Source organism: Arvicanthis niloticus, chromosome 6 (genome assembly GCF_011762505.2).
Source record: "Arvicanthis niloticus isolate mArvNil1 chromosome 6, mArvNil1.pat.X, whole genome shotgun sequence".
NCBI lineage: Eukaryota > Metazoa > Chordata > Mammalia > Rodentia > Muridae > Arvicanthis > Arvicanthis niloticus.
In genome coordinates, this window is record NC_047663.1 from 42,662,079 (window position 1) to 42,680,590 (window position 18,512).

General features: G+C 47.5%; 1 pseudogene; it reads right to left on the reverse strand.

Moving 5' to 3' along the window:
* Window positions 1-3,713: 3,713 nt before the first annotated feature.
* Window positions 3,714-18,512, reverse strand: part of LOC117710262 (large ribosomal subunit protein uL15 pseudogene) — a 44,984-nt pseudogene continuing 30,185 nt past the window's right edge.

The window sequence follows — 18,512 nt, forward strand, 5'->3', positions numbered from 1 at the left end:
TATCGGATTTTGCTGCTGTTACTGAGTTATAAGCCATCTGTAAATGCTCAGGATATCAGTGTCTGATCAGATAAACAATTTGCAGGTTTTTTTTTTTCCTGATCTGTGACTTGCCTTTTCACTGTTGCCGGTGTCTTTTGAAACATTCTGTGGAAATGACTTCCAGGGTAGAAGTCCTTGGGATGAGGGGGCAGGGTTTCAGCCCAAGGAAGTATCCCTGAGTACACAGGAGGAGTGCTGCAGGCTCAGTTGTGGGAAGCAGTTTAACCTCTGTGAGAAATTGCCACCAAGGCAGAGCTTGAGATAGCCCTTTTATACCATTTTGGGTTCTTTGTCTCCTATTTTAAACTACTTGACAGTGTAGCTGCAAGAGAGGGGAGAGAGGGGAAGGAAGAGGCTTGCAGCAGGGATGCTAAGGTGCACAGACTCTCAGCAACACTGTTTCCTCTTCTTCCCCTCTGCTCTGGGTGGAGGAGGGGCTGCCACAGGAGAGCTAACACGTGCATGTGGAGGGGATAGGAAGTGGGTGGCGTGTAAACAATTTTGATTCAAGGATTTAGGAGCTGCCCCCATCTCTTTGGAGTGATTCTGGCCTACGGTCTGGATTGGCTGAGCTCACATACTACCCTCCCTCAGTACATAGATAACATTCCTTTGTGAAGCCACAGAGGAGGAGGGCACCTCTGAGGGAACACTTCCTCCATTCCCGTAATGTCTTAGCCACCAGAGTCTATAAGGTCTCTTGGGGAAAAGCACGAAAGAAAAGAAATACAGTCTGAGTTCTAGAAGAATCTGGCGTATTCTAACCTACAAACTATAAACCAACAGAGTGCCTTCCTAGCTCAGCTAGACCAGCATCCCAGCTGGTAGGATATCTTCCAAGCTCAGGCTAGACCAACACCCCAGCTGGTAGGATACCTTCCTAGCTCAAGCTAGACTACTAACACCCCAGCTGGTAGGATACCTTTCTAGCTCAGGCTAGAACAGCACCCTAGCAGGTAGTATACCTTAGTAAGGAGTTAGACTCAGATGGACTGAATGTTTGAGAGCAACAGTGGCCATGGGACTCCTGACCCCTGAAGCACATAGCAAACCTTGGGACAGCCTCTCAAGAGTTTATACCCCCTTGATTTCAGGATACTTAATTTTAATTAAAAGGGACAGTTATGGTTGCCAGATAGAATAGTGATGTTCCAGGCTGTTCTCCTGGAAGTTCCTGAAGTGGCACATTAAAGCCCAGCCCTCTCTCAACCCTGCTGCTGCGGGCATGCAGGCTATGCAGCGGCTATGCAGGCCAGCACCTAAGGATCACCCTCTGCAGAGTTCCTAAGTCCAGTTGTTTAGGGATGGGAGTTCATTTGTTTAGGGTGGAGTTAGGAGACCGGGATATGCCATGAAGACAGTTTGAGAATTTAACCCTCTTCCGGCTGAAGCTGAAGCCCCCTTCCGGCTAGCACCACTGCTTAGGTTAGCAGAACTCAGCTCTGACAAAAGTTCTGAAGCCCAGCAAAGAAAAAGAAGTAAAGCTCGATGTGGACTCTGAATATGCATACTGGGTACTGTGTGCATAGGGGGCCATCTGGGAAGAGAAGGGACTGGAGACAGCTTCGGAGACTCCTATCAAAACCCCTAAGGTGAACTGGATTGATTAGATGTAGCTCTGCTCCCTGGGACACTTCGGTCCCACACTGCTGAGACCACCAGAGGGGAGAAGACCCCATAATGCTCTGGTCCCATGGGAAACTTAGGGAATTTGCTAACGGCTTTAGCTTTTAGGAGACACTCACCCACCTGACAGGGCTTATCTCAAGTTGCAGGCCGGAATAAGTGGGACAAGACAGACCCAGACGTCTTCTGGGAGAATCTTCACCTAACGGACTGGAGGATTCTAGGAGTCCCATTGGCATGCTCAGACGTGTCCATACGTGGAAATTATTCCTGCTCTGCTCTTTGCAGTGGGATAGTTCCTGGTTGTAGGTCTATTACTTCTCTTCCAATTGCCCACTGGTCATGACTCTCCCAGTGGACCCAGTTCTGCTGGTGACTGTCTCAAGGGAACAACAGAGGAAAGGCCCTCCAGGAAGTGAAGAGACCTACTAAGGAGACTCAACACATGCCTGAGACATGAGAGGCAACTAGAGTGGGCCACTTTGGAAGATCACATGGAAAGACCTTGTCTGAGGTAGAACTTAAAGTTGGCTTATTTTCTCAGGAGAGAGGGATGACTACTTAACAAAAGAACATTCAGGACTTCAGGCACCGACAGCTGGTTTGGAACAGATTTTCCAACTGCATGCCTCAACTTCAAATTGTGAGAGGAAATGCAGCAGGCCCAGCAAGGACCGGCAGATATCTTAATCCAGATAGAACCAGAGCTATTTTGAGGCCAAAGGCCAAAGCTCCTAAGTCCCCAGGCAAGGACTACAGACATCTTTACTACTTAGGGAACACTTTCCTTCTGGAAAATAGACTCCATAGCTGGAAATAGCTCGACCCTTGTTTACACTGCCTGTGTTCCCTGGAGAGAGTTTGGGATGTTCTTGGAGTTTGAGTCTAATGCTAAGGGCCTTAAAGGAGTTCTCAGGAAGTCTAGCTAAGGTTTTAGAAAGTTCAATGGATGTAGGAAAGATGATATGGGCACCCTGGGCTGTCCTCTGTCCCATCCTCCTCCAACCAACCACCCAAGGTTCAGCCCACCCGACTGGAGTTCGGCGTCCCCACCCCTATTGCATCCCTTGGAAGGTTCCCTCTCTGGTCCAGGGCGCAGAGGGTGCTGGAAGCTGTCCTGAACCCACATTCCTCTCACTTCCCGCCATTGTCCCCAGTTCCTGTATCCTTATCTCGACACTCTCCCCAGGCCGCCTCCCAGCTGCGAAGAGTGGTGACTCATTTCCTTTCTTTCTAGTGACTTAATCCTGCCCCAGCAGTTATTTGCCCTTCTGGCATCGCTGGGGCTCGGAGCGTGGCATGGCTCTCCGAGGCCGGCAGGGGGCGCCAAAGCCCGCAGCGCGTTCCTCGGGACCCAAAACAGCAGCTTGAGCGCGAACTGCCACAGTCTGGGCTGGGAAAACTGGGACCTGAAGTGTACAGGACAGGGACTGTACATTGCACACCCTGCCAAGAGTGGGTAGGAAATCAGTACTGGATCCCACAGCTCCATACTGCAAGTAATAATTTCATTCTCTACTCCGGCCTCTTCCTCCCGGAACACACCGTGTTTGCAGAATACAGTTCCTAAACAGTGATCATTGTGGGTCCTGCAACGCGATTGTTCCAGGAATCGATACTTGCCTGTGCCATCAACAGGAAGAAGAGGAGTCCACAGTCACAGATGGCCTGCCTGACCCATGCTGCTTCTCTAGGCTTCCCTTTTTTTTTTTTTTCTTTTTCTTTTCTTTTTTTTTTTTTTCCCCCTCCCAGGTTCTAGAGAACCACTGACTTACCTGGGTCTGGAAATCTCAGCTATTTTCAGAGCCACCCATGGGGTATGCAGTGACAATAAGGCCACACAGTAGGTCTCAAACCATGCCGATCCCGAGGCTGGACTCCTCACCTCCCTGCACTCCCCGAGTTATGAATACAAAAGACTTGTCTTGGTGTCTGAGGCAGCCCTAGTGAAAGACACCAGAGTTATGAATACAAAAGACTTGTCTTGGTGTCTGAGGCAGCCCTAGTGAAAGACACCAGAAAGACTTGGAAAATGAAGGGGACACAGGAAAGGGAAACTAACCCTTCATTAAAGATTCTAAAGAACGGGAAGTAGTGGTGCAACTCTAATCCCAGGCAGAAGCAGTCTGATCTCTGTGAGTTCAAGTCTAACCTGATCTACAGAGTGAGTTCTAGGACAGCCAAGGCTACACAGAGAAACCCTGTCTTGAAAAAGCCAAAACAACAAAAAGAGTTTGATGAAATCAAAAATTCCAGGACAATTTACAATACGTGTTTCCACAGAGGGAATATTTTTTTAAATGTTAGCATTTAATTAATCTCCTGGGTGGCTTCAAGCCACCCGGACACAAGCACCTCCAACACCCTTAATCTTCTCTTCAGCTCTCTTGCTGAGGAATTTGGCCTTCACGATGACGGTTGCTTAGGGAGCTTTTCCTTCCCCAGAACGTTGTAGTAGCCGATTGGACAACATCAGAGATGGGAGCAGCTTCAGTCTTGATTTTTTTTGTTGTTTTTGTTTTTGTTTTGTTTTGTTTTGTTTTGTTTTTTGTAGCATTTTTTGTAGCGAGCATGTCTGCTCGCTGACCAATGTCCACAATTTATCCAGATTGACGGTTGGGCAGAAGTTCTGGTTCCTCTTTGAGTGGCAATGCCTCATGCCGACTTTCCCAAAGTAACCTGGATGATATTTGTCGAGGTTGATCCTGTGGTGATGCTTGCCTCCAGCATCCCCCAAGGCCTCCTGGGTACTTGTGGTGCTTATTTATGTGACTCAGGTGACTCCGGAGTTTCCTGGTCTTGCTCAGGATGGCATGGCGGCAGAAGAAAAGAAAAAGCGTAAACCAATCGTTTTTTAATTTTTATTTTTTGTATATAGATATTTCAAGTAAGAACATGAGCTATGTTCATGACCAAGTGTGGCCATTCTCTTTGTCCAGCTATAAACTTGCCATTGTCTGGGATTCTTACAACCAAGACCCTAAGCTTTATTTGCAATAAAAGATGTGACTTAACCCTCCTCTCACAATTTTTTTGTGACCTATGGTTTATCTTATCAGATCACAGCACAGTGCACCTCAGGGACCACCCTATGACCTCATTTACCAGAAAAGACAAAAAGGGAGAAGGGAGGGGCAGTCTCTAAAAGCCACAGGAATCCTCTGTGTGCGTACTGAAAAGACACTTAAGTCTCCTGAGAAGGCTGAACTCATACATGAGAGTGTGTGTTTCCTTATACATGAGAGTGCATGTTTCCTTATACATGAGAGTGTGTGTTTCCTTATACACAACTGTGTATGCTTCCTTATACATGAGAGTGCATGTTTCCTTATACATGAGTGTGTATGCTTCCTTATACATGAGAGTGCATGTTTCCTTATACATGAGAGTGTGTGTTTCCTTATACATGAGAGTGCATGTTTCCTTATACATGAGAGTGTGTGTTTCCTTATACATGAGAGTGCATGTTTCCTTATACATGAGAGTGCATGTTTCCTTATACACAACTGTGTATGTTTCCTTATACACAACTGTGTATGTTTCTTTATACACAACTGTGTATGTTTCCTTATACACGACCGTGTATGCTTCCTTCAGTGCTCCTTTGCCCTAATATTATCCCTCAGCTCTGTGATTCAATCTGTGTTAATATCTTTTCTTATCTAAAGGACCTTTCCTTAGAAGTTAGTGTATGTAGTGTGTGTGTGTGATGTGTGTGTATAGTGTGTGCACGTGATGTGTGTATAGTGTGTGTGATGTGATATGTGTGTTTATGGTGTATGTGGTCTGTGATGTGTATATGTGATGTGATATGTGCGTGTGTGATGTGTATGCATGGTGTGTGTATAGTGTAGTATGTATGGTGTATGTGAAATGTATGTGTGATGTGTATGATGTGTGTGTGCAAGATGTGTGTGTGAGGTGTGTGTATGATATGTGTATGTGTGATGTGTGAGGTGTGTATGCTGTATGTGTGTATATGTGTGTGTGAGGTGTGTGTGTGTTTATATGTGTGGGATGTATGTGTGTGTGTGTGTGTGTGCATGCATGCCACAGTGTGCATTTGGAGGACAGCTTTGTGCGACTAGTTCTTTCTTCATGAGGCTTGCCCAATGAGTGCCTTTACCATGTGAGCCATTTTGAAAGACCTAAAACTTTTTCTTAATAAACTCTCAATGCACTGGGCGGTGGTGGGGCACAACTTTAATCCAGCACTAGGGAGGCAGAGGCAGTTGGATCTCTGTAAGCTTGAGGCCAGCCTGGTCTAAAAGCTAGTTCATGACTATACAGAGAAGTCCTGTCTTTAAAAACCAATTAAACTCCTAATGCTTCTTCATAGCATTGAGACTTGTTCTGAAATTCTTCCCAGTGCCAGAGCACCCTGGCTTTTCCAGGGGTCAGGGGTGGCTGTGTGTAGACCTCCCTGGGCTGCCACAGGAAGTGGTATGGAGATGTATCTCAGGCTCAGCCGAAGGGCTGCTGACGTGATTCCACACAAGGTTGCTATGATTCCTCCTCACTCGTCTGAAGATTGGGCATCAGAGCAGCATAAGTCAGAGTCAGTGTGAGGAACAAATGAACTCAGCCATGAAAGGTGCTTCTAGTGGTGCCTGCACCCCTGAGCATGCAAGTCCCTCAGAACTTGGGAAGACAGGGCCCTGTGTGTCTTCTATGGATGGCCATATCTATGACATCTACAGCAGAGCTGGAATTCAGTAGGTGTTTGTTGAATGAATGCCTGAGTGTTAGCTGTTGCCACACTGCCGAAGTTGATTTCACTCTAGGTTTTAGGCCTGTCAGACTGGAGGGAAGATGCTCAAGAATCCATTGCCTAGGATGCCTGTGTGATTTGGATGCTGTTTTAGGGTTTCTTTCTTTCTTTCTTTTTTTTTTTTGTTTGTTTGTTTGTTTTTCAAGACAGGGTTTCTCTGTATAGCCCTGGCTGTCCTGGAACTCACTTTGTAGACCAGGCTGGCCTCGAACTCAGAAATCCACCTGCCTCTGCCTCCCAAGTGCTGGGATTAAAGGCGTGCACTACCACCGCCCAGCCTGTTTTAGGGTTTCTATTGCTGTGATTACACGCCATAACCAAAAGCAACTTGGGGAGTGACTTAGTTGCTGCTCTACTGCTGTGAGAAAACACCATGACCAAGCCCTAGAGAAGAAAGCGTTTAACCAGAGCTGGCTCCCAGTTTCAGAGCCCATTACCGTCATGGAGGGAAGCGTGGCAGCATGCAGGCAAGCATGCAGTAGAGCAGTAGCTCAGAGCTTACATCTGATCTGGAAGCTGGAGAGAGAGAGAGAGAGAGAGAGAGAGAGAGAGAGAGAGAGAGAGAGAGAGAGTCAGAGACAGAGACAGAGATTGAGCCTGGCATAGGCTTTTGAGACTACAAAGCCACACCCCTAACCCTGTTAGTATTCAGACTAAACTCCACCTCCACAGTTACCAGCCAGGTATGCTTGGTCCACTATAAAAGGGGCTGCTTGCCCCTTCCTTTCTCTCTTAATCTCTTACTCTCTTACCCTCTCTCTTATTCTCTTGCCTCTCTGTCCCCTCCCCCCTTCTTCTCTCTCCACCTGGTCATGGCCGGCCTCTACTTCTCTTCTCTCTTATCCTTCCACCTTCTCCCACCTTTGCCCTATCTTCTGAATAAACCTCCTCCCCCTTGGAACCGTGTGGTCTGGAGTGGTCTGTTCTGAACTGCGGTCGGACTTCTAACAACTAACAAACCCTTCTCAAGCAGTTTCATTAACAAACATGTGAGCCTGTGGAGGCCATTCTCATTCAAACCATCACAGGGAGGAAAGAAGTTATAACTCTCAAGACACACTTCATCACTGAGGGAAGTCAGATAGGGACTTGGGGGGCAGGAACTGAAGCAGAGGCCATAGAGGACTGCTGCTTATGCAAGACTCTTGGGGAGCCTTAGCTTACTGGAGATCCCCTGGGTGACCCATGCGGAGACGTAAATTGATGCAAAAAGCAAGAGAAATTTTAACTGATCCAATGTATTTGGGCTGTCCTACACCAAAGGTGGAGTGGTGACCCCAGGCAGCCCATTTGGTCAGTTTTTATACAGTTTAAGGGGTGGACTAGAGAAACAGTGACTAGGAACTGTTGATTGGCAGAACAGTGTGACTTTTAAACTGATTGGTCTTTGGAGAATGAGGTGGCAAGGACCTCCCTTGTCTGTAAGTGGCAAGGGTTGGTCTGTCCTGGTCCTGCCGAATGTGTCTATGTGCTCTGGGCCTTCCCCACCCGCAGGTGGGTTCCCTTCACTGTGGTCTGAGGAATGTTAACCAGCCTCTCCCTTCCTCCTCTGAATGTTAATCCAGCAAGTGTCCTCGGACTAAGGAATGTTAATTAGCCTCTCCCAAGGGGTTGGGGGTGGGGGGTGGACAAATGTTCCAAAGTTCCTTTTCACTTACTAGCCTGCTCCTCATGGCTTATTCAGCTTGCTGCTTCTACCTGTGGAGGGATTTCACATCAATCATCACTTAAAAGAAAATGTCCTACACATTTGGCTACAGGTCAATCTTCTGAAGGCATTTTCTCAAATAAGATCCCCTCTTTCCAGATATCCCTAGGTTTGTGTCAAGTTGACAGAAATAAACCAGGACACCTAGCACGCACAAAGCCCAGGGACCGATGACCAACATTGCATAAAGTGAGTTGTGGTGCACGTCTGTAATCCCAGACATCAAGAAGTACAAGCAGGAGCCTCAGAAGTTCAAAGTGACCCTGGAGATAGCAAGCTTGAGACCAGGCTGGGCTGAACAAGATGCTGGTCTCAACACAAAATAATTATTTTTAAAAAGTTTTGGGGGGTTTATTACACACAGGAAAATAAAATGTATGACTACATTAGTATAAAGTCTGGTAGGAAGCCAGGCATGGTGGCGCACACCCATAGGTCCTATACTTGCAAGGCAGAGGCAGGTGAACCTCTGTGAGTTTGAGGCTAACCTGGTCTGCGTAGTAAGTTCCAGGACAACCAGGGATACATAGTGAGAGCCTGTCTCAAAAAAACCAAAGCTGAAACCAAAAGTAAGGCTGAGAAGAAAAAGGATAAGGAGATATGTTTGTGGTCCTTAGAGAAGTTCAATCAGGAGCAGGGCCCTGTCTAGGGGGCATTGATGAGTGCATATATAAATTAGATGGGCCCAAAGTTTCGGGGCAAAGCAGAGGTGTCCCTGAAACAGCTCTTTCCTACTCTGTTGGTGTTGTGCCCTGAGAGCAGAGCCTCATGGGAAGAGCACTCGCTCCTTAGTGACCTAGAAAAACCACAGCTGTCTGTTCTGGGCTTCATCAGGAGGAACAGGATAGCTTTGACTTAATTCTGATCTGACTTGGTAACCCAGCTGCTCCTCGTGCCATAAAGAATTGTATCGAGGGGCTGGTGAGATAGCTCAGCGGTTAAGAGCACTGACTGCTCTTCCAGAGGTCCTGAGTTCAATTCCCAGCAATTACAAGGTGGTTCACAGCCATCTGTAATGAGATCTGACACCTTCTTATGGGGTGTCTAAAGACAGCTACAGTGTACTTACATATAATAAATAAACCTTTGGGCAGGAGAGAGCAGGGCTAGAGAAAGAGGGAGAACGGATGGCGGGGAGCGGGAAAGAATTATATCAAAGAGCTTTGTCCACTCTGGAGTCAACCATATCTGCGTTCAAATCCTATTTCAGAAAACTCTTGCCTTCTTTGAACCACAATTTCTTCAGCTTGACAATGGGAATGAAAAGGCTGGAAGGATTGCTACTCAGTAGTTAGAGCATGTGCTGATTTGTTTTTTTCAGCTGGCCTGAGTTTGGTTTCTAGCACCCACATCAGGCAGCCCATCAGGCAGCCCAGAGGACCCAACACCCTCTTCAGGATTTCTCAGGCATCTGCATGTACCTGGTACACATACAGACACACAGTCACACACACGAACACACACACACACACACACACACACACACACACACACACACACACAAATAAAAATTACCAAAACAATGAGAATGAAAATACTTGATTCTTGGAGTTATTACAAGATGATATGTATGCAATGCCCGGCCCGAAGTCAGAGCTTAGAGAATACCCACACTCTCTGGGTAGCTCAGTGCTTGGAGAATACCCACACTTTCTGGGTAGCTTCAGATCAAGGACCAGGCTGTGCTTCTCAGTAAAGCGTAAGATCGCGCCCTGAAGGAGCGTTGAGTATTGAAGGAGCCACCTGGAGTGCCAGATATACACTAGCATCTTGAATCCCAGTTGCTTCATCTTTAACACGAAGAAAGCTGGGAAGAGCCACCAGACGCTCCCTGAGGTCCTGGATACCTTCCTATGACGTGTGGAAGGACCTTGGAAGCCCTGACGGCTGAAGGTCACCTCTCAGCTTCAGCTTTCCAATTTAGCTGAGCCTTCCTGTCCTCCAGAGCCTCGGCCCTGGTAGGCTTTCTAGCATTCCTGAAGCCATGGGCTTTGATATCCAACGAAATCTACTCCAGGTCCAGCTGCTCCAATCATCCACTTAGGTTGAGTGGTCCGAGTCAGAGCTCCCTCAGCTGAGCAGGAGGACCCCACCAGCGGCTTTGCTAGCTTGCTGGGAGAACTGAATAGAAGCCCATGGGGAGCTCACACTGATACCATAGCGACTTAAGAAAGGATCATTGGCCTTTGAGAAGAGCTTAGAAGGGTGTATCACAAGGACTCTGTACACTTTCCTGGTCACTAACTAACTAATGAGAAATGGAGATGGGCCTGATGAGATGCTCAGTGGTTAAGAGCCCTTGCTGAATCCTGCTTTTGTCCCAAGGACCCACAGGGCAGCTCACAACCACATGTCACTCTTTTGGCCTCCTGGGCATAGCACAAAGGTGGGGCACATGCACATTCAGGAAAACTCACATATACATAGCTAAATGAATAAACAGATATATATTATAAAGACCACAGTGGGAAAGAACTCTTCTTTTTCTTCTGGAAACTTCTCTGACAGCTTCCTCACCTCCTAGCCTTGACCCAACTTCCTCCTGTCACACTGGGGAATTCAGGGTGTGGGGACTGTAAAAATGGCTCCTGTTCATAAAGAAGTTGAAGCTATTGAAAGAGATGATGATCTCTAAGGTCCACAGGAGTTCCACCTCCCACGACACAGTTACTGGAAACCCCTGCTGTGTGACAATCTCTCTTAGACACTAACTTACATAAGCTCCTGTTTTTGTCTTCTTGATGGCCCTGGAAAGGGTACTACAGATAAAGCTTTGTCTCGGGGTTTCACAAAAAGGAACTGGAAGGCCTATGGAAAGTGTGGGGTTTCCCCTTCCAGTCCCCAGTCAACCATGACATCACATTGTGATAACCCCCATGCATTGGATGGTCCAGGCTGCCAAAGCTGTCACACACTATCTGGTACCATGAATCCATAGGTCATCATCCATGCTCATATGTGTACTCCTGTGCTGGCATCATGGCATGGAAATCAAGGTCAGAGAAAAGATTTAGGGAGTCATTTGTCTCCAACCCCTGAATGCATCTGTGGCTCCCCATATGCAGAAGCCATAAGTCAACCTCAGGTGCCACTCTTCAGGAGATGTCCACCCTGTTCTTTGAGACAGGTCTCTTACTGGGGGCTGGATGTAGTGGGAAGCATGAGGACAAAGAAGGCAGATTGAACCCCAAGACTGTATTAGCTCTTGTGACCTCTGACCTCTATGAAGCATGTGACCTAGAGGAGAGTTGGCACACTTTATTGAGATGCTGAGGCACACCTTGTCTAGGTGTGCTGAGTGAGGAACCAGAAAAGTCTATCTGCAGGGCAGACTGCTGTCTTGTGACCCTTGTAGAAGCCAGGAGGTAAAAGATACCGTGAGTCACAGAAGTGACCCCCCCACCCCCAGCCTTCTTAGCATTTAAAAAGAAAGCATATCCATCATTTATTACTGGGTAACAAATTATTCCACAGCCCTAGTGGATTATAGCAATGTGAGTTTCCTATTTCACACAGTTTCTGTGGGCAGGAAATCTGGAAGTGGTTTAGCTGAGGGCTGTGGTTCTGACTCAGGGTCTCTCATAAGCTCACCATCAAGCCACCTGCCAGGACTGCCATCTAGTGAAGACTGGGTGGCTGGGCATGGTAAAATAGGCCAGCTCCCTGATTCCCAGATACATAGGTAACAAGCTATGTCATGAGCTCCTGAGCCAGGGATGGAGCCCCAGCTGCCTTGCCTTCTCTGATGGACAGTACGCTCTCAAGCCATGAGTGAATCTGAAGCACTCATCCTTAAATTGCTTCTGTTAGGTATTTGCTCACAGCAATGAGAAAGACGATTACTGTGGTCACCTGTGGTAGGCGGCTCAGCCCTTTCTTTCTCCACGCAGCTGCTTGAGGATGCTTACGATGAACAAGGACATCCGCTATGACCTTGCCTTGGCCTTCCCAAGCCAGCATTTCTGCAAGAGCATGTTCTGTGGATCAGCTGTGTTCTGTTGCTCTGTTTGCGGGGTATGGGAGACGAGGGTGGGAGGACTCTGTGAGTGTGGATGCCGGGGGGGGGGGGGCAGTGGTACCATCCTTCATCTTGGGGCTTGGATGGCCTGAAGGACAGCAGGATGCTACTGGAGTCCTAAGGTCCCAGGGAGCTCTACCAGGAGGTCCTGCTAGCCATCCTGAAAACGCTTCAAGCTCATGGCCAGGCTTCTCCACATGATCTATTCTCTGCCACCTCAAACTAACTGCCAAGAGGCATCTCAAACTAACAGGTCTAACCCCAAACTTCTGTACTCTCCTCTCCCCCATACCTTCCCCAGAACTCTGTCCTATATAGGGAAGTGGCAGGTCCAGCCTCCCAGTTACTTAGATTGAAACATTCGTACAGGCTCAGGCTCTCTCTCTCTCTCTCTCTCTCTCTCTCTCTCTCTCTCTCTCTCTCTCTTGTTTTTTTTCGAGACAGGGTTTCTCTGTGTAGCCCTGGCTGTCCTGGAACTCACTCTGTAGACCAGGCTGGCCTCGAACTCAGAAATCCGCCTGCCTGCCTCTGCCTCCCAAGCGCTGGGATTAAAGGCGTGGGCCACCACTGCCAGGTGCATACAGACTCTCTTATTATCACCATTATCTTACTCTTTCTTCTTTCCTTTCTTCCTTCTTTCTACTCACCCTCTCCTTCCCTCCCTCTCTTCCTCCCTCCCTCCCTTTTTCCCATGCAGCCCAGGATAGCCTAAATTTGCCACCCTCAACCTTTACCTCCTGAGCGCTGGGATTTCTGCCTTACCATAACCAGCTCCTTCTTTGTTCTTCTTTTCTTGGTTTCCTTTGCCACATCCGACACATCAGCAAAAACAACTTTACTTTGAAAATATATCCCGATATCTTCTCATCAGCTCCGTGACCACACCCTGTCTATCTGCACCACGGATCTCTTCTTTGGTCACTGAACATTGGCTGCCTCTGTAAGAGGATGCTCCTGCTTCTCCTCAGAGTCTGTGTCCACACAGCAGGGGCCTGGCACGGCTGCTCTAACCCTGCCATGGCTCCTGTTGCCTCAGCCTGTAAGCCAATCTGTCTGTCTGCCCGACTTTTAAAGATTTATTTAGTTTTATTTTTATGTGTATGGGTGTTTTATTTGCATGCATGTCTGTGCATATGTGTGCCTGGCACCTATGGAGGTCGAAGAAAGTATCAGATTTCCTGGAACTAGAGTTACAGATGGTTCTAAACCACCACATCGGCCTAGGAATCAAAGCTGGGTCCTCTGCAAGGACAGCAAGTGCTCATAACCACTTAGCCATCAATCTGGCCTCCAAATAGCAATTTTTAAAACCAAAGGTTCAAACACAATAGAATCTAAAGATACACCAACAGGATGCTTAATGCTGAAGAACAACACCAGGGAAATGCTGAGTGTCTGGTTTTCCTAACGAGACCATTGTTTCCACAGAGCAGAGCACAGTTGTATGCAGCCATAATGTACAGTAATCTCGAATTTGAGTCGAGGGTCCTTCAGACATGTGCAGTGCAAAGCATGCATGTTGTATGTGTGACCCTATGGGTTTACAATCCACAGTGTAAGAAGCTGGGCTGGATGACATCCCATAATGCAAATATACCGTGGTGCACTCATTCTGAATGCTTATGATGTAGTATCTGTAGTAGGGCAGTGGTGACCCACTCCTTTAATGCCAGCACTCAGGAGCAGAGGCCGGCAAATCTATGAGTTCGAGGCCAGCCTGATCTACACAGTGAGCCAGGACAGCCAGAGCTATGCAGAGAAACCCTGTCTTGAAAAACCAAAAAACAAGGCAAGCAAGCAAGCAACCAACCAACCAACCAACAACAGCTATAGTGAACATTCTTCAAAGTATCTGGGGGGCACATGTGCTCACTTATGTTGGTTTGGGGCACATGCGTGTGTGCGTGTGTGTGTGTGTGTGTGTGTGTGTGTGTGTGTGTGTGTTAGGTGAGACAGGATCTCACCCGGTAGCTCTGACTGGCCTACAACTTGTTATGTAGAACAGGTTGCTTTTGAGTTCACAGAAATCCATTTGCCTTGGCCTCCTGAGGGCTGGGACTAAATACATCTAGCTGCTCACTGACACTGGGTATGACCTAGGAATGCAGCCGCTGGATCTGGGCAAGGCAAAAACAACTTTACTTTGAAAAGATAACCTGATATATATATCCCAACGGCCTTTTCCAACAGGCATGACAATTTTCATTCCCACCAGCAGTGTGAGTTCTAGTTGTTCACTGGGCTCACTGATGCTTGGCAAGATCTGCTAACCATCATTGTGATGCTGCTGATGCTGGTGACAGTGATGATGGTGGTGGTGGTGATGATGATGATAGTGATGATGATAGTGGTGGTGGTGGTGGCAACAACGATGGTTTCGCTCAGCTCTTCTTAGAGGGGATTTCTCTCTTTTGACTGTCTGGTCCACCCCGTGGGATGCCTGCTCCACTTTGCTCTGCTCTGTTGAGGGCAGAGCCCGAAGAGCCTGATTCTCTGCTGCTGGCCTCTTGTACTGTGGTCTCTACTTAAAGGTGTCACACACAGCTGTGCATGAGAACTCCCTTCCACTCAGTGCACTGCCACTTCAGATGACAGTTCCAAAGAGCTTGGGCCACCCAGGCAGGGGAGGGGAAAAAGAGGCTCATGGGAAGGAGCCTTGACCTTGACCACATGTCATTTTTGATTTCATCTGAGGACCCTTCTAAGCTTATCAGACTAAAAACGCAAGGTGGACGTTAAAAAAAATAACTGTAAGAGGTAGCCATTGTGGCACACAACTGCCATTCCAGCACTTGGCAGGTAAAGGCAGGAGAATCAGAACCTTGATGTCAACCTCTGGTACATAGAGTTCAAGGCCAGCCTGAAATACTGTCAAAAAGAAAACAACAAATCCCTGTGGAGTCCTTGGGAGAAGACACAGGGGAGTCACCTGGGGTTTGGCAAATGTCTTAGTTATGTCACCAAAACATTAGCCACCAAAGGAAGCCTGAGGTCAGACTGGACCTTAATGACAGGTCTGTCTGTCGCTCTGGGGCTCCACTTGCCCCACATGCTCTGTGGGTCCTACCACAGTTCACGGATCTGAGCTAGGACCTGTTTCTAGAATATACAGAAGCCAGCAGAAGCAGGACAAGGCACGAGAGACTTGAGGGGCCTTGTGGTCTCGACTACACCTGGATTTCAGACTTCTGCTCTCCAGAACCCCAGCAGGATATGTGTCTGTGTTTGTTTTGTTTTTCTCACACACAGTTTTTGGTTCTTTGTCATGTTAGCCTGAGGAAAAGACGACAAGGGATTTAGAGTCAACATAGCAAAACTTAAAAAGTGCCCCTCTTCCTTGCAAATTTTCTCCCTTGACTTTCCCCACAGCTCCCCACAGCTTCCTGCCTCCTCAGCCCCCAACCACCTCCATTTAGGGTCTCCCAGCCCTTCCCCTCCCTGCTCTTCCATCTTGCCACCCTTCACCCACACTCCATGAAGCCACAGGATTCGGCTCTACGTCTCGACTCACTCTCCCTTCATCCATCGCTGACCCCTGAACCAAGCAGGCTTTCCACAATACAGGTCAGAGTGGGCCATGACCTAGCATGTGCCCTGCCAGGGCCTTCCTCCTGTTCCCAGGCACATGTGTGGTATAGAAACATACATACAAGCAAAAACTCAAGTATACAAAATAAAATATATCAAGTTATTTAATTAAAAAATTGCAACATTATCAACTGATTATGAAAAATACTGAAGATGATCTATGCCCTGTGGTATCAGATATTCAGCCAAGATGAATTTGTTTTACGTTATTTACTATTTATTTATGTGTGCATGCATCTGTGGATGAGAACACGCCATAGCTCCATAAGGTATTCAGAGGACAACATAGGCGTTGGTTCTCCCCTTCATTTACTATGTAAACCAGGTTGGCCTCAAACTTAGAGATACATCTGCCTCTGCCTCCCACATGCTGAGATTAAAGATGTGCGCCACCAGGCCTAGCCCTCTTCTTCAGTCTTATGGGTCCCAGAGAGTGAACTCAGGTTATCAGCTTTGGCAGCAAGAATCTTAACCAACTGACCCAGGCCAGCAGAGTGGGTTCAAGGCTACCTTGATCTACATAGGGAATTCCAGGACAGCCAGGACTACGGAGAGAAATCCTGTCTTAGACAAACCAAACCAAAAAAAAAAAAAAAAAAAAAATCTTCCTAATAAACTCCAATTCTGGCCTGGCCATTACGCTCTTTACAGTTGGTTATCAGTAAATGTTTGATCTGAATACCCATTTTATCCACCCTTGTACCCAGAGCTGTGTAAAAATTTCTCAGATCCAAAGAGGGCATGTGCAGAAAAAGCTTAAGACCTAATATGCAGCAGTAATGAATAGTTCCCAAGCTGAATGACTCTGACGGTTGGAGCATCAATAGAAAGAAGTCAGACTCAGAAGAGCGCATGTTGTAATCCCACGGATGCGTGAAGCATGAGGCAGGGGTGTCACTCCCAAGGATACATGAAGCAGAGGCAGGGCGTCACTAGTGAAGAGTCCGAATAGTGTTCCCCCTGTGGGTATGGACAGAAGACAGATGGCAGAGATCTGGTCACAGCTTCTTTCTTAGTGAGCTGCTGCTCACATGAGTGTGTTCACCTCAAACGCTCATCCAACTGTCCACGTCTGATTTTGGGGAGGGGAGGCATGTGTATTGCCTCATAATAAAATTTCCAACAGTAGAAACAGAACAATCAGAATCTGGGTGTAATGTTGTGGTCAGGGGTGGGGTGGAGATGAGTCTCAGGCCCAGCCGGCCCAGCTCAGGGTTCCTCCCAGCTGACATAGTCCTGACAGAAGGGCTGAGCCTTTAAAGTGGAAGGGCTCTGGGATGCGAATGTGGGAAAGACAAAAAGCAGGTCACTTCTTCCTCCCTCTCTGCTTCCTTCTCTCCCTCCCTTTCCTCTTTCCTCTGTCTCCCTTTCTTCTTTTAGCTTCACTTCAAGGATCCATTCTTTTTCTTCCCCCGTGGAGAAACCCAAGGCCCTGTACATGCTAAGAACACAGTCTACCACTGAAACCAAGCCAGCCCTTGGTTTTTCTAAGACGAGGTCTTGATATGTGGTCCAGGCTAGCCTCAAATTCACGCCCCTCCTCCCTGGCCCAGCCTAAGTAAACTTAGAGAGAAGAGAAAGAAGAAAAACAGGGAGGCAGCTCAAGAATGAGGGTATAAGGGCGAGGGCAGGCCCATAGTTCTGCTGGAAGAGGCAACTGGGTTTTTAACTGCTGTCTAGACAGAACCCAGAACAGTCCTGGGAGCAGGGGCTGGATGAGGCTATAAGTCCTGGGATTCAAGGCATGTGCTATCATTCCTGCTTGGGTAGTCTCCTAACTAGCCTTTATTAAGAACTTTATGGGGAGCTAGAGAGATGGCTTAGTGGTTAAAAGCTTTTATTACTCTGGCAGAAGACCCCAGTTCAGCCCCCAGCACCCACATCAAGTGGCTCACAATAGCCTGTAAATCCACCAGGAGGATTTTGTCTTCTGAACTCCTCCAGCACCCAATCATTTTAAAATACACATTTAAATATGTTTTTAAAGAACCTCATGGACTGAGGATGAAGCTCATTTGATAACGTATCTATCTAGCATTTGTGCAGCCCTGGGTTCCATCCTCAGCTATGGGTACCCAACAATATATAAACTGGGTGTGATGATGCTTGTCTGTAACCCCAGAAACTCAAAGGCTCAAAAGTTCAGTGCCCCACACATTGGTCAAAGCCAACCTGGGATACATAAGACCCTGTCTCAAAAAGCCAAACCTTTGAGCTTGAGGGCTCCTGCACAGACCAGCTACCATTCCACCAACATTGGAGCACCTCAATGGATCAGCTGTCAGGAACAGACACACGCACAGGACAGCACCTGTCCTCAAAAAAATCACAAGCCAATAACCTACTTATTGAGTCACTCACTGAAATGGATACTACCAATGCGGTTTTATTAGGATATTTTTGTGACAAGCGACATAAGACCCAACTCGACAAGGCCTGGTCGGTCAAACGAGGGAACTTGCTGGTTCTGGGGAAGCAGGGAAGACAGACTCCTAAGTTAACATCATGGAGAGTTGCTACAGGAGGTGGGAGGGAGGTGTCTTATTTATTTTTTCAGTTGTTGCAATAAGACACTATGACCAAAGCCACTCACAGAGGAAAGAGGCTATTAGGACTTGCAGTTTCAGAGGATGGACTGAGCCCATGACCATTGTGTCAGGGAACATGGCAGCAGACAGGCAGGCATGGCGCTGAAGTAGTGGCTGAGAGCTTATATTTTGAGATACAATCTCAAGACAGAGAGATCTAATTGGGAATAG